The sequence below is a fragment of the Manis javanica genome, chromosome 3 (genome assembly GCF_040802235.1).
Source record: "Manis javanica isolate MJ-LG chromosome 3, MJ_LKY, whole genome shotgun sequence".
Classification (NCBI taxonomy): Eukaryota; Metazoa; Chordata; class Mammalia; order Pholidota; family Manidae; genus Manis; species Manis javanica.
In genome coordinates, this window is record NC_133158.1 from 40,233,461 (window position 1) to 40,255,316 (window position 21,856).

General features: G+C 47.3%; 1 long non-coding RNA gene across 1 annotated transcript; it reads right to left on the reverse strand.

The window, feature by feature from the left end:
• Positions 1-250: 250 nt before the first annotated feature.
• LOC140848351 (uncharacterized) lies at positions 251-9,039 on the reverse strand. Its single transcript, XR_012129088.1, has 3 exons — positions 8,634-9,039; positions 1,764-1,939; positions 251-1,292 (listed from the first exon to the last, which is right to left on the reverse strand). It is a non-coding gene; the product is annotated as an uncharacterized lncRNA (long non-coding RNA).
• Between the last annotated feature and the right edge of the window lie 12,817 nt (positions 9,040-21,856).

The window sequence follows — 21,856 nt, forward strand, 5'->3', positions numbered from 1 at the left end:
TGACAGAACTCTAAATGTATTAAATAAGTTTCAGTGAATATTTGTTGAGGGCCACCATGTACATCACCTCTCTGATGACACAGATGAATAAAATCATCTGCCTGCTTCCTGCACCCCAGACACAGGCCACGGCCACCATGACCTGGCACTGTGCTCAGGGGTCTCAACCCACCTTCTCCCCAGGATGTAGCTCCACAAACTGACAGAGCACTTGCTATAGTCCAGGGGTTCCACATGTAAGACCACCGTCCAAAGAACCTACATAATACCCAGGATGACACAGCTGGGAAAGGATGGAACCAGGGGTGGAACACAGCAATCTGACTGACGCTGTTTCCCCTCCCGACTGGCCAGCCCAGGGGGCAGACCCACGCTGCAGGCACACAGGTGGCACACTAGTACTTGTGTTTGGTCAGGTCAGGGAGGACTTCTTGGAGGAGGCAGCATTTGAGCTGAGTCTTAAAGGACTAGTAGCCATTCACCAGGTCCGTGAGAGGCCTGGGGGATAGCAGGTGCAAAAGGTACTGTGGCCAGAGCACATTTCTCTTTGGTGGACTTGGAGCAAAAGTGCAGAGCCGTGCACAGTGGGCTGAAGCTGGAGGTCAGGGCCAGGGCAGGGCGTGGGCTGCCCAGAGAAAGCCCAGCAAGTGCCCACTGCTCTAGGCTAGTCAAGGGACACAGGTATGGCTGGGGCCACTAGGGCAGGGCAGAGTTGTGGAGGGGAGCAAAGGAAGCCAGCTGTGGCTAGACTGCAGAGCCCTGAATGCTGCTTCTAATACCACCTCTCCTCCACCAGCCAGACTGTAGAACCCCCGTGCTCTAGTCAGCCTTGACAGCAAGCCTGCCCCTCTGTGCCCACTGCTCCCCTCTGCCCTACCAGTGCCCGTCCTGCCCCCAGCCCCCCACTGCCCCCGCCTCTGCCTGCTCACACAAAGGGCAGTGGACTGCAGATGCACTTGGCTTCCGCGGGTCCTAGCATCGCTGCAGGCCTGAGGCCATAGCACAGTCCCTTCGACCCTCCTCCGCATATGGACACTCGGGTTTTCTCCATTGTCTGGCCGCTTCACACAAACCTGCGTGGGAGAGCTCTGTACACAGACATGTCCATCTAGCTAGAGGCATGTTCAGGGTGGGTTCCCAGGAGGGGGAGAGCCAGTTGTAATGTAAGTGTGTACGTCATTTGTTAGGTGTTCCCAAATCCCCTCCAGAAGGTTCACCAGGTGACGTCACACCAGCAGAAGCTGCCCGACAGCTGCGCGCAGAACACGCTGTCACACTTCCAGATTGCCGACCTGGGAGGGGAGAAATAGAAATCAGTGTTGTTTCAATTTGCATTCTCTGGTTATGAATGAGTGAACATGTTTCAGATGTTTAAGGCCCATTTTAATATACTTTCTGTGAACTGTCTCCTTATGTCCTTTGCCCATCTTTCTATCTAGTTTTTGGTCCTTTGTCTGTGATGTATGGTGCAAGAATTTTGTCCTTCAGTTGTCTTTGATTTTGTGTAGGATAGGTTTTTGCTGTGTAAAAATTTTATTTTTATACTCATATTTGTCAATCTTTTCCATGAGTCATAGTAGAAAGCCTCTCCCTACCTCTGGCCTCGAGGACTTCACCACATTGTCCTCTAGTTCCCTGCATGGCTTCTTGTTTCATAGGCCCCCCTCCACTGGAAGTCCATTCCTGCATGTGGCCTGAGGTGGGTCTGTTGTAACCCCTCTTCCAAAGGCTAGCCTGGTCCCCACCATTAGTAAAAGTCCCACCTTGCCCCAGGGATGTGAGGTGCCTCCTTCATCCTGGGCAAATGTCCCTCTGTACTCTGGCCTGTCTCTGGCTTCTCTTCTTTGCAGGATCTGCTGTCTGTCCGTGCACCTGCCGGGGTGTTGTGCAGTGGGGAGGGAGGGCCTCATCTTGGAGTCTTTGTTTCTAGGCATTCTTCCTATAAAAAACAACCAAGCCATTATTCTAAAACAGAATTTTAAAAGGGAGGATCCATGTCCTCAGACGGCTTTGGATGGGGGTGAGTCTGTGGCAGTCTGCAAACCAGTGCTCGGCACATTCACAAAGACCTCTAATTTTCAGCTCCAGCAAGCAAATGTTTCACGGGAAGACCACTCCTGCTTCAGGGTCTCTGGGGCAGCTGAGGCCCGCTCTGCCGCCCCCGCCTGTCTGCCCGGCGTTTCCTTTCATTCTGCTTCGGTCGATTTTGACCTTCAGCGAACAGAAGAGCCGAGAGACGCAGGAAGAGATAAACACCTGCAGCCGGGGCAGTCTCTGCGCCCTGTGTCAGCTTTTGGGCTTTGTCTTCCTTTTATAACAAAGAAATGGCTTTTGTTTTGTTTTTCTTGTGGCTAATTGGAGATCCTGATTATTTAAGGAGCCCCAGGTGGAGGTGGTGGGTGAGTCAGGCCTGGTCTGGAGAGGGGTTCCCTGCACAGCCCTCCTGCACATCGAGGTGCCTACGCCATGGCGGCTCTGCGGATGGAATGGCCAGGCCGTGATCGAGCGCCTGGCAGGAAGCAGAGCTTCCAAACACTCCCCACCTGGCGGCAGCTCCAGGCCACCCAGACCAGCTGAGCCCTGGGGTGCGGCGCCCAGTGAGGGCGGGTCCCCAGCCTGTGGCGCTGTGACAGCGGCCGGGCCCTGCAGCTCAGGGTGCTGGGGGTACCTGTGCAGCGTGGCGGTAGCTGCTCCTGCCTTCGTGGCTGGCAGGGAAGGCCAGCCTCCTGCTCCGCCCTCCGCTCCTGGGGCTCTGCTTCAGGGTCTCAGCTCTACGGCAGCAACTTCTCCAGAACCGTGGGGGCTGCCACACCGCCGGTCTCCACACTGTGCCTCCTCTGCGCCTCCCAGGGCCACGGGGCACCCACACTACAGAGAAGGCTGCTCTGGGGTGTGATGCACTTTCCTGCCCGATCCGAGGGCTGACCGGGGCTGCCGGGGCGCAGACAGAAGGGAGAAGTGTGGCCTCCTTCCTGCACTTGCTCCCACAGGCCTCGCGCGGCCGCCCCAGAAACTGCCCTCCCTGCCTCCACGCCCGCCCCTCCTGTCCTGGAGCTGGGGCTTCCGGGGCCCGGGGTGAGGCACTACTGGCCTGTAGTCCTGGCCTCGCCTGCAAGGAGCAAAGTGCGGTCTTGGCTCCTGGGAGGAGCCCACATGGCAGACAGGCTGCAGGGCATGTGTCAGGAAGGTGGGCTTCCCAGGACCCTCTCTGAGGGCCACCCTGAGCTCAGATGCCCCAGCGCCAAGTCCTAAGCCATCGCCAAGAACTCTGCCCTGCCAGGTCCACGTGGGCAGGTGTTCTCGGAAGGCACCGAGGGCAGATCTGCAGGGCTCCACTCCTGAGGCTGTTATGAAGATCTGCAGAGATGCCTTGGCCTACCTGCCCGCAGACCCAGCCCCATGCCACCATGGTGCCACTCTGGCTGGGGCACACAGGGACCCCGTCTGTCTCTGTCTCCCATGGGGGGTTGTCATTCCCTGTCTGATGCCCAGTGTCTTCAGAACCATTATTTCATGTATTTTATCTCTCGTTTTTTTTGGTTGTTCCAAGTGGGATGGTAAATTTGGCCCCTGGTACTCCATCTTGGCTTGAAGGGAATTCTCATTTGAATTGTCTTATTTCTTCATTCTTTATTGTGGAAACATCTCCTCCAACCCAGAAGTTTCCAAGAGTCTGTGGGCTGTGTCCGTGGCTCCCAGAGCCCACGTGAATACTGATGGACTGGGCTTTTCTGATGTTGAGCGGGGCACAGCCTGGCACTCAGCATGGAACCCAGCATCCCCCAGACCCAAGTGCGCCTGACACAGCCCCTGCCTCTCTACCTCCGTGGGGAGCGCCATGCTTTGAAGACTCAGAGGTAGCTTCTGGTTTAGAGGGCTTCTTACCAACAGCTTCCATCCAGGCCAGGGAGGACTCTGCCCGCCCCCCCCACTCCCAAACGGCCGGTGAGGATGCACTGCCATCCCGCCCAGGTGCCCGCACTGGCCTCCCACCTGCTCACGGTCCTGCCCATTGTCCTGGGCTCCCTTCTGCCTCCGGGCTGGTCACGGGTCAGGCCTGGGCCAAAACGCCCTAGGGAATCAGGGGCATGGGCCTTTCTAAGGGAATTCCTGCTCCAATCATTTGATGTCTAGGCTCAGCTTATTTTTTAATTAAAAAAATTAATTTAATTTTTGCAATATGTTAGAGTTGGTTCAAACATCAGAAAGTAGAAGGTAAGGAGGGTCCCTCCCCCCACTGCCCTGCCTTCCCTGGGCCCTCCTGGGGAGTTTACATGTGCAAAACTCATCTGTGAATGATCGCCTCCTCCTTTTGCACAGTGCAGGCAGTGTATACACACCGCTATCTGTCTTGCTCTTTCAACCAATGGTACATTGATCACACACATATTTCCTGAGCTCACTGGGAGAGGTGTGGCCGAGAACAAGATGTGCAGTCCTTTCCTGGGGGAGACAGGCATGCACAAAGACAGAACATAGGTGGGGCACAGTGTCCAACCACCACCAAAGATGAAGGCTGCACGAAGCGGAGGCAGGCACACAAGACAGGGAGTCGAAGGAGTGTAATCGAGTGGCTGGAGGCTTCAGGTAGAAGGTGGCATCTGAGCGAAGGCAGAAGAGGCAGGAGGGAGCCTGTGGGCAGACAGAGGGAGCGCATCCAGGGCAGAAGGGGATCAGGAGAAGCGGGGCAGGGCAAGGGTTAGTTAGTTTTGGCCAAACAGCACTCTGGGTGTTTCTGGATGAGATGAACATTGGAGTTGTTTGACTGAGTAAAGCAGACTGCCCTCCCCAGAGTGGTGGGCCTCGCCCAATCAGGTGAAAGCCTGAATAGAGCGAAGGGCTGACCTTCCCCCAGTTAGAAAGGATTCTCCTGCTTGACTGAGTGTGAGCAGTATACCAGCCCTTTTCCACCCTTGGTTTGAACTAAACCATTATTCTTACAGGGCTCCAGCAGGCTGACTCACCCTGCAGGCCTTGAGTGGCGCCAGCCTCCACAGTCGGGTGAGCCATTCCTTGTAATACATCTTTCTCTCTATCTTCAAATCTGTTTCTCTGGAGAACACAGGTGTGCTGGCCTGGGGCTCAAGGGAGAGGTGCAGACGTGGTTTATCACCACAGATGTGAGAGTCCGTGGGAAGGTGTGCATGACGAGGCTAGGGCCGGCTGAGTGGGCAGAGTGGGTGGCCAGCAGGGGCCTGCTGCTCCAGGATCCACGTGCCTTTATGGTGGGCACATAATGCTTTCTCAGGCGTGGTGACGGCTCATGCACTGCAGTCCTTTCCTCTACAAAGAACACAGCAGAGAGCTGCCTGGTCCTCCCACCATCTCCTCTGTATCTGCCAGAGGCAGTGTGCGGGCAGCAGGGACACGCTCACCAGACTGCCAGTGTGTGAGCTCACTCCCTCCAGCTCTGGACGGGAGGTGAGCTCGCAGTTTTAGATGACACACTGAGTGAAATCTTACAACCCCTCAACTCCTAACGCTGCCTGTGTCCACCTCAGTCAATGAGCTGTGGCTGCATTAAAGTTCCTGGATGCCTGCCCATCTGGGTAAGCAGCGGTTGCTCAGGGCTTTCCTCTATCATCCTCTGCTGAGGAGCCAACTTGGCGTCTGTGGGGCATTTCTCTGTTTCGTGCGCGGTCTCTGGAGGGCTCCAGTCTGCCCTCTAGGCTTCCCTTTCTAGGGGCACCATTTTTGCTGGTTCTTTTCCTACCACGAGGCAGCTAGTCCCGGAGCCCTGCCAACCTGCAGCTTGGAACGCCCACCTGCTGGAGCCACAGTCCGGCTTGGGGTCTCGCCGGAGGCAACAGCTAACGGAATGTCACTCCAGCTGTGCAATAAGGTTTAGTTGTGTGCAGTACCACCTGTTTGGATCTGGTGACTTGGAGGGAGTTTAAAGAGAGCTTGTAAAATATTAAGATGTGATTGTGTACAATGAGACATCATATATCTTCATAAACTTAAGATCAGACTCTACACTAATAACATTCCTACGGTGCTTACTAGGAGCCAGATGCTGTTATAAGCACTCTGCCTGTATTTGCTTATTGTATCCTCAAACCAGTTTGCTGGCAAGTAGATTTACATACTGAGAGGTAGAGGTAGATGCATGGGGGACCACACAGCCAGTGGGTGAGAGGGCACCCATCCCATCCCCACAGCACCAGTGGGCATGCCTTCCTCCTGGGCAGGAGGGCAGCCAGGCTGAGGGCGGAGTTCTCTGGTGTCTCCTGCTCTACTGTGCCCACCCTAAAATGGGGCAACATTTTAAAGGGCGGAGTGTTAAGAGCAAATACACAGAATGACATACACTGTATGGCAATAATGGAGGGTAAAGGCATAAATCATAATGGGAAGAAACATGGACAGATTGAAACAAAACAATGACAAAGTCATGACAAACTGGGAGAAACGTCTGCACCGTGTGCAGCAAACACAGAGCGACTATCTGGATATTTCAAGAACGTTTACGTATCAATTAGAAAAAGGCAAATGGAATTAAAACTGGTGACAGGACAAAGGTGATGAGCTGGAGGGAGAGCAAGTGACTAGTGCGCAGGAGAACAGATCAGCACCACCGACAGGACCATGAGCTGGAGAGACGCCATGGCCAGGGAGCGAGCCGACAAATTTGGAAGGAGTACTTCTCCCAGTGTGGGGGGCTTGGGGCCACTGCGGCTTCTATCACTCGTTTCTGTGGGGTCCCTTGAGAGCACCTACCTAAACCTTAAAATATGTACAACTTCTTGGAATTTATCCTGAGGGTATAATAAGAGATATGCCCCCAAATATATGCCACAATGATATTTTCACGGCATTCTCATAAAAGCTAAAATCTGAATGAATTAAGTGGTCAACAATAAGAGCAGCAATAAACTGTATTTATTCAAGTGATGCCATTCTATGCAACTATTAAAATGATCCCATAGAAAGGCTACATTTAGGGAAATTGTATGTGATAGAGTATTTTTATACACTCACAGAGAGCACTGTACATACAGTTTTACACATTCACATACATATACACAGGTCCTTTTTCTCTGTGATGGGGTTATGTGTGTCTGTTTCTTCTTTTTGCTTATTAATCTGATATTTTTCTGCAAGGAATATTTATAGCTTAGACAGTGAAAGTGATCATATTTCCCTATGGCATGAGTGGACCTTCCATTCTGCGGTCTCAGCGCCCTGGCAGTGTGGTTTGGAATGGCTGGCCCTCTGCAGTCTCAGTGCGTCCTGCCACCTACTCAAAGCTGTGCTGAGAGTGGTGCAGAGCCTTCTGGAAGGAAAGGCCTCACAAGCTCACACACTGGGAGAGTCGGCAGTTAACTAAAGGCCCTCCTCCTTGTACATACGACTGGGGCCTGAGCTGGCCACGCAGCCCCACCAAGTGCGTGCTGTGTGCTCAGACACCCCCAGGGACAGAATGTTCTGGAAATGCAGTAGCGGGTCAGAACGGGAGCTCTGGCACAGACCCGCACGGCCCAGATCCCAGGATGGATGTGACACATGGAAGTGTGAGCTGAGCCTCTGGGCCTGTAATGCTCAGTGTTCAATACAAAACTCCATGTCCAGGAAGAACATTTCTAAAGTAGCATCGGTTCCAGAACAGAAGCTGACATCATGAGACGGACAGAAGATGCAGAAATGTTTAGCAGCATTTCAGGGCAAAGTAGTAAGAGAAACTCTCGCCGTTGCTGGGGTGCAGGGGGCAGGCTAACTTCAGCAAACATGCCAAAATGTTTAATTGCCTCCCACAGAGCAGCAGCGTGCCGCCTGCTCCTGGGAAGACTCCTGGGCAGGCGGGAGGAAGGCTCCCTCTTTACACAGGCATGAAGGCACCCGGCCTGCTGCCATCCCCGAGTGACTTCCCAGGTTGCCAGACTGCCTCCCATGCTGACCGGGCACCAGGAAGAGCAGGCAGGGGTGAGCCCTCTGGGAGGCATCCACTCTGGTCTATTGGGCAAACCGAGTCCCAGCCCACTGGCCACAAGGACGCTGGGAGGTGCTATCAGGCTCTGGGACAGGAGGAGGGTGGAATGGGTCTGTGTGGCATGCATTCTTGGCTAATAGCTGACCATTTTGACACTGGAGAAGTTACAATGCCTTCTAGAATAAAAACGAGTATGCGAAGTTTGAATTTGACGGTGACAGAACTACAAGTTCATAGGAGGTGCTGTCACATGGGCACATGGGTCACCCTGCCACTGACAGCAGGAAACAAAGAGGTTTCTGGATCCAGTCAGGGATTTATAACTATTTTTTTTCTTTAAGTGAGCAAATATAGGTAATATAATTATTCTATGAGAATACAGAGAAACAATGATTTTAGACTCAGAAATGATGGGAAATATTTATCTTTGTGTTTCTTTCCAACCAAAATTAACATAAATGTCATAAAAATGTTGAACTGAAGAATTCAGTTTCTAAAAAAGACTTTTGTGGCAAACATTGCATGTCTTTGGATGGCTTTTAATTTTTTAAACAAATTCTCCTGTTTTTCTTCCAGTGTGTTTTTTCTGGTATATAATATTTGATCCCCGTAACAACTTTGCTCTGACCACACTTATTTTTCTAAATTCTTTTGTAATCAAATACTGTATTTTCAGTTTGTACCAAAACGAGGTGAGAGTTACCTCGACCAAGAAGTCCCAGGACTGATGTTCACCAGATGGGCTGCTGTCTGACATTCTCTGCAGAGCGTGTCTGAATCCTGCCCAGAGGGCCATGCTGTTTCCTGAAAATGGGCCGGGTGGAGGACGGACGGGAGCGTCATCTGTCAGAGTCGCCACCAATATCTAGAAATGAAGAGAATTTCAAGCAAAGGAGAAGAAACCAGCCCTCTTACCAAAATTGCTTTCAAGATCAAGGGAAATCCTGATCTGAAGAAGATAAATTCAGCTTGTAAGCATAATGATAACCTTATTAACTCACAATTTCTACTCGACATATTTTTTTTTTTACATGGTGAACGAATTCTTACATAGTGAATAAATTCTTACATGGTGAACAGTACAAGGGCATTCATCACAGAAACTTTCGGTTTTGATCACGCATATTATATAAACAATCAGGTCAAATATGAATATTCGTTTGATTTTTATACTTGATTTATATGTTGATCCCACATTTCTCCCTTTATTATTATTATTATTTTTATTTTTAATAAAATGCTGAAGTGGTAGGTAGATGCAAGATAAAGGTAGAAAACATAGTTTAGTGCTGTAAGAGGGCAAATGTAGATGATCAGATGATCAGGTGTGTGCCTATGGACTAAGTATTAATCCAAGCTAGACAAGGGCAGCGAAACATCCACGGATGCAGAAGATTTCTCTCAAAGCAGGGGGGATGAGGTTCTGAGCTTCACCTCTGTTGATCCCCAATTTCTCACCTGATGGCCCCCCTGCGACTGTGCCTGTCTTAGGTTGTTCCTCCCTTGAGGAATCTTACCCGTCTCTGGCTAACCAGTCATCTTCCGGGGCCATACAGGGAAATGTAAAGTTGGTAAGTGAGAGAGAAGCCATATTGTTTGAAAAGGTTAGCTTTTTAGTTCTTTGCAGATTTATGCCCTGTGGCTTCTATGCCCAGCACTTGTCTCGAGGTATCTTTACCACCTGGAGGAATTATGATACTCGGTAAATTCGATATGAGGCACGAATTCTATTTAAGAGTTGTAATTAGGAAGGAAGAAGAAAAGCTATAGAGGAAGCAGATGGAAGAAAACATGGGAGGATTGATTATTTCTTTGACATATCTTCTTGTAGAGTACCTTAAGTATGTATAGGTTTTAAACTACTAACTAATTAGCACACACATATTAACATAATAGGAATACGGTGACATAAACAAAGCAAATCTATAATTACCATCCATCTCCAGTGAAGCCAAGAAAACCATTTAGGCACCCTAGGCATTTGTGAAAATTTGTCTATGATATGATGGATATTGTCCTACTGTACTTGAACAGTCTGAGAAAAATCAGACTCGACATATTTTTTATATGGAGAACCCAAAATAAAATTTTAAACTGCAGCTATTGGAATTTACATGGAATTTTCCTTGCAGATTATTTCTTACCAAAGGAGTATTTCATGTAGTGATGGGAAGCTATTTTAGGGGTTTCTTTTCTTCTCACAGTGGGATGCCTGGCACTCACAGCCAGACCGAGGGAGCCATACATGGCTCCAGGGTAGTGAACAGCCAACTCTTAGGGTATTAAAAGACGTATCCTGCCGAAAAATCTTACAAATTAACCATCTAACCTCACGCTGACCTATGAAATCTAATCTTCAGCTAAGAGATAAAAGCAACACTGAGTTTCTATTTTATTGATCTCCTTGAGAATATAATTATCCAATCACAAGATGGAAGTGGCTTTTTTGCTACAATTTCTGGCTACCTGGTCTTAACCACCACAGCTTTTAGATGCAAAATGTAAAAGGCCAGCATGAAAGGTACAATATACCTATTGGCAATATTATTTATTCTCATCACATTTTGGATTAAATAAACACTATTTTAAGAACAACTTTGGACATAGTTACTTTGTTTTTAAGATTTAAACGACTAACTTTTGTACTTTATAATAATTTGTTGTCCTCTCTTTAAGCTGCACACACACAGTGCCACCATGAGAGGTGACAGACTGATTTGGGGGTTCCCCCCTTCACCTGTCACCTTTCACTGAAAACATAGATGCCCCTCCATCACCTGCTTTATCAATTTTTAATTATATCTTTTAGCTGCTAGCAATAAAGATGAGGAATCAATTGCTTTTCCAGCGTCCTGACTGCCTGCTCCTTTTCACTCCAATCCGTTGTCAGCCTTAGGGTGGTCAGAAACGGACCGCCTCACATTCTTGCAGATTTGTTCTCCCCATGGTTCCCGCACCACCCCCCACCCCCTAGGTAGCAGATGCAAGGCTCACTGCTAATTATTGTGATAATGGTTCGAAGTTCATTTCTCCTATCCTGCCAAAAAATCTTACAAATTAACCATCTATCCTCATGAAACCTAATCTCTCTGTTGCTTTTATCTCTTTGCTGAAGATTAGGTTTCATAGGTCAGCAGTGAGGTTAGATGGTTAATTTGTAAGATTTTTTGGCTGAAGCTTATCCTCTGGCTCATAGGAAGAAGTCCCCTGAGCTTCTGGTGTCAGGAAGTGCTCACTGCCTTTCACTTAGGACAAGGAGCTGGATACAAAATTGCTTCCTACCATCTTTCCCCAAGAGTCCCATGAATATCCCGCTCTTACCTCCTGGTTCCACTTCCTGTTATAAAGCAGCCTGAGCCCAGGCTGGTTTGTCTTCTTGTAACTAACTACCTTTACATTCGTGCTAAGCTGCTAAGGGAAGATTTACCTCCTAATTATTTGAAGTCTTAGTGAACTTCTGTAGTGTCTTAGTATTAACAATGCTGCAGGGTGCTCATTTTTTCTTGAGATACAATATGACTTTTTTAATCTATAATTTAAGTCTTCTTTTATTATGAAGAGTATTCTTGAATTACATGCTTAAATATTTGTTCTGTCCCCTTTGTGTAATTTTACTCATTGGGGCTCCAACTGTGCATGTGTTGAGTCTCTTCTGACTGCCTTCCACATTGGGCATTTTCTCTTCAATTACTTTTTTAAAGAAAAATAATTAATTGAAAACATAATTTTCTGTTATGGATGATTTCAAACATACATGAGCAAACAAAATTATGCAATACACTTCTATGTATCCACCAGTTCAACCTTCTTACTAACATTCTTCCATTCTTGGGTAATCTCTGCTTCCACTCATTCCTCACCCCTTGCCCAGTTATTATTACTATTTTAGTCTTTTATGTAAACTTGTGTCATTAAAATGCACAAATCTTAGCACAATTTTTAGCAGATTTATTTTTAGGGCACTTTCAGTTCCACATCAAAATAAAACAAAAAATGCAGAGCTCTCATACCCCTGCCCCCATCCCCCAACACGCACAGCCCACCCCCCCCGACCGCCATCCCCACCGGAGGGGGCATTTGCTATTATGAGGCACCTACGAGGACATGTCATTGCCACCCAAAGTACACAGTGTACATCACAGTTCATGCTTGATGCTGTACAGTCTATGCGTTTGACAAATGTCTGATGGCATAGACCGGCCATGACAGTGTCACCTAGGTTAGTCTCACTGCCCTACAGACCCTCCCGGCTCCTCCTGTCCCCCAACCCCCCAGCCACTCTGCCTCCCCCAGAACAGCACGGAGACAGAATCCTACAGTAGGATTGGGAGGAATCATTCAGATCGGTTTCTTTCGCTTAGTAATACGCACTTAAGATTCCTCCATGTCTTTTCATGGCTTGCTAGCTCGTTTCTTTTTAGTGTTGAATACTGTTCCACTGTCTGGACGGACCACAGTTTACTTACCCACCACCTGGTGAAGGACATCCTGGTTGCTTCCAAGTTTGGGCAACAATATACAAGGCTGCTGTGAACATCCATGCGCAGGCTTGTGTGGGGACATAAGTGTTCAGCTCCTTTGGGCAAATACCAAGGAGCACAGCTGCTGGATTGTATGTTAACAGTATGTTTAGTTTTGTAAGAAACTGCCCAACTTTCTTCAAAAGCAGCTGCACCATTCTGCATTCCCACCAGCAGTGAATGAACGTCCCGGCCGCTCTGCTTCCACACCAGCATCCGGTGGTGTTGGTGTTGTGCATTTTGAGCCCTCTGATAGGTGTGCAGTGGATCTTGTTGCTGTTTAAGTTGCATTTTTCTGATGAAATATGATGTGGAGCATCTTTTCATGTTTATTTGTCCTCTGTCTAACTTCTTAGGTGACATGTCTGCTAAGGTCTTTGGCCCAGTTTTCAACTGGGTTGTTCATTTTTGTGTTGTTGAGTTTTAAGAGTGCTTTGTATATTGTGAAAAGCAGCCTTGTCAGATATGTTTTGCAATTATTTTCTCCTAATCTGTGGCTTGTCTTTTTATTCTCTTGACAATGTCTTTCGCAAAGCAGAAAAATTTAATTACACTGAGGTCTAGCTTATCAGTTCTTTAGTTTATGCATTGTGCCTTCAGTGCTGTACCTAAAAAGTCATTGTCAAACCCATGGTCACCTACATTTTATCCTATATTATCTTCTAGGAGTTTTATAGTTTCGCATTTTACATTTAGATCAACGATCCATTCTGAGACAGTTTTTGTGAAAGGCGTAAGGTCTGTATCTAGATTCATGTTTTTGCATGTGGATATGTAGTTAGCTGTCCCAGCACCATTTGTTGAAAAGACCATCTCTCCTCCATTGTATTTTCTTTGCTCCTTTATCTATGGTCAGTTGGCTATATTTATGTGGATCTGTTTCTGGGCTCTCTTCTGTCCCATTGACCTATTTCTCTGTTCTTTCACCAACACCACATTGTCTTGATTATGGTAGCTTTATAGGAAGTCTTGAAGTGAGGTAGTGTCAGTCCTTTACCTTTGTTCTTCTTCAATATCGAGTTGGCTGTTCTGGGTCTTTTCTCTCTCCTTATCAACTTTAGAATCAGTTTGTCAATATCCACAAAATGCCTTGGTGGGATTTTGATTGGGACTGTATTGAATCCATAGATCCAGTTGGAAGAACTGACATCTTGATAATATTGAGACTTTTTATCCACAAACATGCAATCTCTCTGCATTTACATAGTTTATTTCATCACAGCTTTATAGTTTTCTTCATATAGATTTTGTACATTTTTTGTTTGATTTATACATAAATATTTCATTTTTTAGGGGTGCTAATGTAACTGATGTTTTATTTTCTATTTCAAATTCCTCTTGTTCATCGCTGTTATACAGGAAAACAATTGGCATTTGTATATTAATTTTGTACCCTGCAATCTTCTTATAATCATTTATTAGTTCTGGGAGTAGTTGGGGTTTCTTTGTTAATTTTTTTGGGTTTTCTACATAAACAATCATGTCATTGCAAAAAGATAGATTTATTTGTTCTTTTCTTTCTGTTTTAATCTTATTGTATTGGGTCATACTTCTGGTATGATATTAAAAGGAAGTGAGAGGGAACGTTTTTGCCTTGAACCTGATCTTCGTGGGCAAGCCTGAAGTCCCTCACCATTAAGTATGATGCTTACCATAGTTGCTTTTGTAGATTATTTTTTATCAAGTTGAGAACATTCTCCTCTATACCTAGTTCACTGAGTGTTTATCATGAATAAGTGCTGAATTTTGTCAAATGCTTTTTCTGCATCTGTTGATATGATCATGTGGTTTTTCTTCACTAACCTGTTAATCTGATGGATTACATTAATTGATTTCTGAATGTTCCGTCAGCCTTGCATGCCTAGGATAAGTGTCATTTAGTTGTGATGCATAATTCTTTTTATACATTTCTGGATTTGATTTGTTAATATTTGTTGAGGATCTTCACATCTGTGTTCATGAGAGATATTGGTCTGTAGTTTTCTTTTCTTTTAAAGTCTTTGTCAGGTTTCGGTATTGGGGTAATGCTGACCTCATCAAATGAATTAGGAAGTATTCCGTCCACTCACCATCTGAAAGTAAATGTAGGGAATTGGTATAATTTCTTCCCTAAATGTTTGATAGAATTCATCAGTGAACCCATCTAGACCTGATGCTTTCTGTTTTGGAAGGTTTTTGATTCTTGATTAAACTTCTTAAATAGGTAGAGTCCTGTCCAGATTATCTGTTTCTTCTGCTGTGACTCTTGTCAGATTTGTCTTTTAAGGAATTGGTCCATGTCACCAAGGACATCAAATCTGTGAGCATAAAACACTGTGCCCTTCATCATTTGGGTGCCTATGGGATCTCTGATGGTGTCTCCACTCTCACTTGAGGTACTAGTAATTCAGGTCCTTTTTTTCTCTTAGCCTGTGAGCAGTGTATTGATTTTATTGACCTTTCCAAAGAACCAGCTTTTGATTTTGTTGATTTTATCTACTGATTTCTTGTTTTCAATTTTATTGATTTTTACTCTAATTTTTATGATTTTTCTTTTGCTTACTTTGAATTTGATTTGCTATTTTTTGCTAGTTTCCTAAGGTGGAGGTTTAGGTTACTGATTTTAGATCTTTCTTCCTTCCCAGTATATGCATCAATGCTAAAAATTTCCATCTAAGTATTGTTTTTGCTGCATCCCACATGAAAATCTGTGTTTCCATTTTCATTTATATCTAAATATTTTTAGATTTCTTTTAAGGTTACTTTTTTATCCCATGTATTATTTAGAAGTGTACTGTTTAATCAAGTATTTTAGGATTTTCTAGCTACCTTTCTGTCATTGACTTCTGGTTTGACAGCATACACGGTATGATTTCTATTCTTTAATATTTGTTAAGGTGTGTTTATGGCCCAAAGTGTGGTCTTTTTTGGGGAATGTATAACCTAAGCTTGGGCATAATGTGTATTCTGCTGTTACTGGATGAAGGCGTCTGTAGGTGCTGATCATATCCAGCAGACTGCTGGTGTTGCTCAGCTATGTCCTTCCTGATTTTCTGCCTGGCAGGGGCTCCATGTTTCTAGTCGGTCCTCTGAGCCACTGTTGCCAGGGCGCTGTGCTCCAGTCCCTGCAGTCGCCGTTTCCTGTTGATTTTTGGTTTCCGGTGCTTTGACGATGATGTGCTTAGGCGTGGTTTTCTTTGTATTTATTGTTCTTGGGATTTAGTGAGCTTCTTAAATCTATCAATTTATGTTTTCCACCAAAATTGGGAATTTTTCAGCTGTTCGTTCTCTCCCCATCTTCTAAGACTATAATTAAACATATAGATATATTAGAATTTTTAATATTACTTACAAGTTCCCAAGAGTCATTTCATTTTTTAAATCTCTGTTCTTCTGATTGGATAAGCACATAAAAAAGTGATCAGTACCATTATCTATCTTGAGTTTCATATGAACAAGGGTCTGCCCTGAGGCTGGTGGCTGTTATCATACAAAATTCACCCAGTGCTGTCCTTTCTTCTGAGTGTCCCCCCAGCCCCTCCCAGGCCACCTGCTTTGGGCCACACCCAGCCCCTGAATGGAGGTGCTTTCATTCATCATTCTGAGGGTACAGCTGTCACCCTGAAAGGGATGGCCTGATTAGGAGCTACCTGGCCATGACTGGAAGCAGAATCTGTTATATTTCATTCTTTTGCTCACAAGATCACAAAAAATATATTTAAAAATACTAAGGTAAAAACAGTAGGGGATAAAACAGCTATAGTCTGAAAATGAGTTATAGACTAAAACCTCTCAGAGATTCCTGGATCCAGTCTTTGTGACTTCACATTAAAATTTATTCATATGCAAATAAGAAGTAAGTCACACTTTATTTTTAACTTGAAAAAAGTTTACTCAATTATATTTAGACTGACAACTAAATTGTCTTTATGCAGACAACAGTAAAGGTCATTCTGGAGCTTGAGTGTACGGCGTGGGTAGGTTCCCTTGGGATCATCACATCTACTCAAGGCTCGGCATTCCCAGGGAGGCCACCACTGGGACCAGAATGGGCATTTGGTAACTAGCCAGCTTTGTGGCCCCATGTGCCCTACTGGGATAGACAGAACCTGTCATGCTATTTGCCACTTTCCTTTGGCTGGGTTGTTAGATTTACTATAAAAAAAGTCCAAAATGGAACATCTTCACCTTCAGCACCACTGTGCACCCAGAGGCCTGCCTGCTTTTCCCAGCCTCACTGGCACTGGGCTGCACCACACCTGGCACTGAGGGCAGAGCCCACATCACCTTGCCGCTGTCCTGTCCCAGGTCTCAGCGTCTCCCAAACCAGAGATGATATCTACTCCAGGAAAATCACAGCCTGGCTGCTGCATTCAGGGATGTAGAGACAGATTTGGGGTTGATTTGGGTTGGATGGGAGTTTTGGGGGAGGGAACAGGCCTAGAAGGACTCACAAGCCATTCTGCCTGCCAGAGGCCAGCTTTAGCTTCCCATGGGGTGGGCGCTGTGCTCCTGGCAACTTAGGATCCTTAAACTCAAACCAGGCTGAGAGAGAGGCACTTAAGTAGGTGATTTTATAGCAGCGCTAAGCCAACTTCACACATATTACACAGTGGCACAATCATACTTACAAAGTGCCTCCCAGACACTTATAAAGTGATGACATGTGAAAGGTCAGGAGCCAGCTACTGGTTTCTTTCTAAAGCCAGGACAAACCTTGTGAATACATAAATGTGTCTCGGTGCTAATGAGGCCTCAGGTCAACCTTACCTTGACCTGGGCCCTCCCTTCCAAGGCCACCTATTAAATTGTTCAGATGGGACACTGATTACATCAATGGAATATTCTGGTTAAAAGGATTAATTTGAAACATTATTTGCTACACACCTTTGCTTTTTTAAAAAAATATTTTATTTTTGAAATCTTTTTATTGTAACATAAAATCAAGAAAATCACTCAAAACAAGCACAGTTGAATGAATTATAAAGCGAGCACCGATGAAGAAACAGCAGGTGCTGACCCCCAGCAGCCCCCCGCCTCCTGCATAGGCCCCGCACGCCCTCCTCCGCAGAATCGAGACCGACTCTCAGAGTGGTTGCTTGCGTGCACTGTGCTCAGACACTCTGGTGGGTCTTGCCTGAGCTCCTGTGAGTGTGTCATTCAGGCCTCCTTGAAGTTCAGCTAGAATCTGTTTGGGATTGCATGAAATTTATAGACGAATTTGCAGGAAACTGACAGCATTACAATATTAAATGTCCCATCCAAGAGCATGAAATGTCTCCATTTATTCACATCTTTCATATCTTTTAATAAGTTAAATTTTTTTTCTTAGATGTCTGTGTATTCTTTGTCAGGAGTCACATCATGTGTGCTGCTCTTTTGAAAGGTACATTTAACGTGTATTTTCTAGTTCCTTACTTATTACCTGGTATATTTTCTAGTTTATTAGTGGAGAGAATGCCTATTGAGTTTGGGCAAGTTGGTCTTCCATCCATTAGTCCTGAGAGTCACGTATCCACGCTGTGGGTGTCCCGCTGCTGACGATCCATTCACTGGCAAGCAATGATTTTATTCCTCCCTCCCAAGTCTGATATATCTCATTTCCTTTTATTGTTCTTCAAGCAAGGACCAGGACTGTCAGCATGTTATGCAGAAACACAGCGCTGGGCAAGCCTGTCTCTCTCCCAAGATGAAAGAGGGGTTCTTCCTTGGGATGATGTCTACCGCAGGTGTGAGTGGGTACACGCCATCAGGTTTGGGAAGTTTCTTTCTAGTTCTAGTTTACAGTAAGTTTTATCATGAATAGGCATTACAGCCTTGTCAGATGCTTTTGTGTTACCACTGAGAAGACAATATGATTTTTCTCCTTTCATTTATTCATGCCATCTTGATATTATGTTGGTAGATTTTTCTGATGTTGAATGAACCTTGAAATTCCTGTAGGATTATTTTGGATGTTGTTTATTTCCTTAGACCACTATGATGTGAACAGAAACACTTTTCCAAATCATAACAGTATTGAATAAAAATGAAAATACTGATTACATTTCTTTTAATATATAAATACATAAAGTAGGTATTTATTATTGACTCTAACTGTTCTTTTAACAATAAAGTATCTTTTTTAATGGTACATACTTCAGAATAATAAAGAGGTGGATGACTATGTGGAAATAATGATAATAATAAAATTTGACCATATATTTGTTTAGCAATCAATGTAAGAACATTATATGCATATTACATATTTTTGGTGAGTTTATGAAAACCTGTGGTATAAGCAAGCAATAGGGGTCCCATTGTTAAAAACCAGATGGACAGCGGGTGTTCAAGTAGAATGACTTGTGCCAGGTTCCAGAGTCAACAGCCAGCCTGCAGGAAACCACAAAGGCGCTCAAAGCCACTGGCCAGAAAACACGAGTGCCCTGTTCCCCGTGCCTGGGCCCCCGACCCAGAGGCAAGCGGGTTCTGACGTCACCTGTGGGCCAGGCCTCGCCCCCCGGGAGCAGCTTGCCCCTAGCTGCGGATGAAGCTCATGGGTCACGAGTTCATTCTTAAGTCAGGAATGGGAAACCTTTTCTTTTTAACTAAGGGACATTAGAATTCTATATTGGTAAAAACACAGTTTAATTTAATTGGATTTTTTTCCTAAAATTTTTACTTCAAAAAATTTCACACTGACAGGAGAGTTGGAAAAAACAGTACAGTGAATCACTGCATGCCCTGCATCCGGGTTCTCCACTTGCGACTATTTGCACGCTTTGCTCTCCCTCCACACACACACCCGCACACCCTCTGGACTCTGTCGGTGTACCCCCCCCACCCCGTGTGCTGGCATGCTGTGCTGGCTACAGCAGGAGCAGGGATGCGTCCTTGGCTTTCACCAGTGAAGCGGGCCATCTCCCCCTGGGGCCCTGCGGGGCAGCAGGCTAAGGAGGCCCCCTTAGGTCCTGGTCCTGGCTCCCGGTGGAGCCCTGGAGCTTCGTGGGGAGGGAAGCCAGGGCCAGGAGAGAGAGGCTGCCCTGTGGGCGCAGACACTGCCCGGCCTGAGGCGCTGAGGGTGGTGTGCACCCAGGCCAGATGCAGGCTGCATCTCCCAATTCCACCTTCCTCCAGCTGCAGCCCCTCATCCCCTCCAGACACCCACGCCCATGTCCCACACACGTGCACACACTCACACACCTGTACACACACGCACTCACACACACACATGCACATGCACGAGTTCACCATCCAGCCTCTCTGACCCACTAGGGCCTGGAGGAGGCTGAGCCAAAGGCCCAAAGTATGAGGGAAGCCAAATGACGCAGGAATCAAGATAAATACTATTTCACAAGATCAAATTGGCAGCAAGAACCAGGATGGACAAAGCACCAGCATGGCGGACAGAGGCGGAGCAGCCCTGCCAACCCCGGGGCCGCAGACTGCACCCGGCACCATGTCCCAGCCTCTGCCCTTCACCTCCAGGTGAAGAGATGTCCCCAGACAGTCCCTCTGGGCTGGTGGGGCCGCAGGCCAGCCTGCCCGGCCAGGCCAGTCTCCACAGGGCCCTGGGCCTGGCCTCACTTTCCGCCTCTCTCTCCCAAAGCATACTCGAAAAGGGGAGGAGAGGCTGTGTGGGCGGTGGGCAGGAGGCACGTCACTTTCAGGCTCTCCTGCCCCAGGAGACCTGCCCAGGCTGGCTGTGCAGCCCCGCAAAGCGGCCAGACAGCCCCACCACGTCCCTGGCACACGGCACAGCCTGCTGGGGGTCCCGGCTCACCACAGCCACGACTTCCCAGGCACTTACAAATTTGTGGGGTTTCTTTCTTTTTCTTCCCAGAATCACCCTTGGGGACTCTCAGAGAAGACCAGACAAATGAAAAATGTCAACTTTCAAGTCTTGCCTGGTTTTGATTTATCTGTGGGCAAAGTAACAAAACCCTTTAAGATGCTTTTAAAGTGGCAAACAAGGAATTCATCGCCTTATGTAAATTTAAAAATGAATGAAGTAATTCAGTTAAGCTGTAAAAGTGACTTTGGGCAGAAAACTTCAGGCTGAAAATAAACATTAATAGAGACTTAAAATAACAGCAACTGCAGGAGGGCTGTTTTCTACCTTAATTACCACTTTCACATCCATAAATAGAGGGACCTCTTTCCGGGCATAGCACGTATTTTCTCTGGCTCCACTGTGAACCCAGAATCCAGGGCGCTCTCCCGGCCCCCGGCTGTTTGTTCCCTCACTGTCCTGGGGCCCACGGCGTGTGCCACACACCCTTCACCTCAGCAGCTCTCCTCTTTCCCAGATAAAACTGGACTCCATCACATAAACCGTGTAGGAGGCAACCTCCCTGGCCAGCCTGCCCCACTGCCTGAAGGGCTCCAGGGCCACCCATGCCCTCTGGAGCCCAGGGCGACCCAGCATCCTGCAGCCCTTGGAGGTGCCCACGGGTACTGCACGGGAAGGCCTGAGGGCGCCTCAGAGGTGGTGGCCCTGCAGGGCTGGGGGCAGGGGCAGGGGCACCCATTGCCTCCAGGGGGACATGGGCATGAGTGAGGGCAGTGGGGGGCCAGACTGGGGGTCGGGGGCACTTTATGGACGAGGGGACCCTGGTGACAGCCTGGAAAGACCAGCGGGCCTGGAGGGGTCCCTGTGCCACAGACCAGCCAGCCTGAGAACAGCCTGGGGCAAGGGCCACAGAGGGTACAGAGGAGCCAGGTGGCAGGGGCGCCTTCTCCTGGTTCCCACCCCATGGGCTTCATGGTGGCCTACCCTCTGGTCACCCACACCCACCACACACCTGTGTCCTGGGGGCACCTCCAGCCTGACCCCTGACCCGGCGGATGTGAAGTGCCTCTCACTGAGTGCCCCCTGCATCCCCCAGGGAGACCCCCAGAAGCAGCCCCCAGTGGCCCTGCCTCTTGTAGACTACTCAGCTGCACCTGTTGAAGGGCACCTGCCCAAGGTGTGGGGGACACAGGTGCCACAGACCCCACACAGCTCCGCAGCCGGGGGCTCCCCCACACCAACCTGGACCCAAACCAACCCCCTAGCCCACTGCCAACCCTAGGGGCACCCCAAAGCCTGCCAGGCATCCCCAGAATCTGATGGGCCAAGTCCTGGTGTCAGGGAGGTGACAGGCTGCCTGCCCCTCTAGGAGGCTGGGTTCACTTTTTATCTTTCTTTAATTAAAAAAATGATTGTAAACGACATAGTAATACTTTAAAATAAGCAGAGATACACTTTCCTCCCCATGCCGCTCCCATGCCAGGTGAACTCAGAGCCTGCCACCCGCTGCCCGTCTCCATTTCTTCCTCCCACGGGACACTTCACACGCCACCCAACACCTGCTCTCTGAGGTAACTGTTTCGGGCTCACTTAGATCTCCCCCATTTAATTTCTAAGGACACAAACGTAAGAGCCAAGGTGGGAGCTAAAATACAA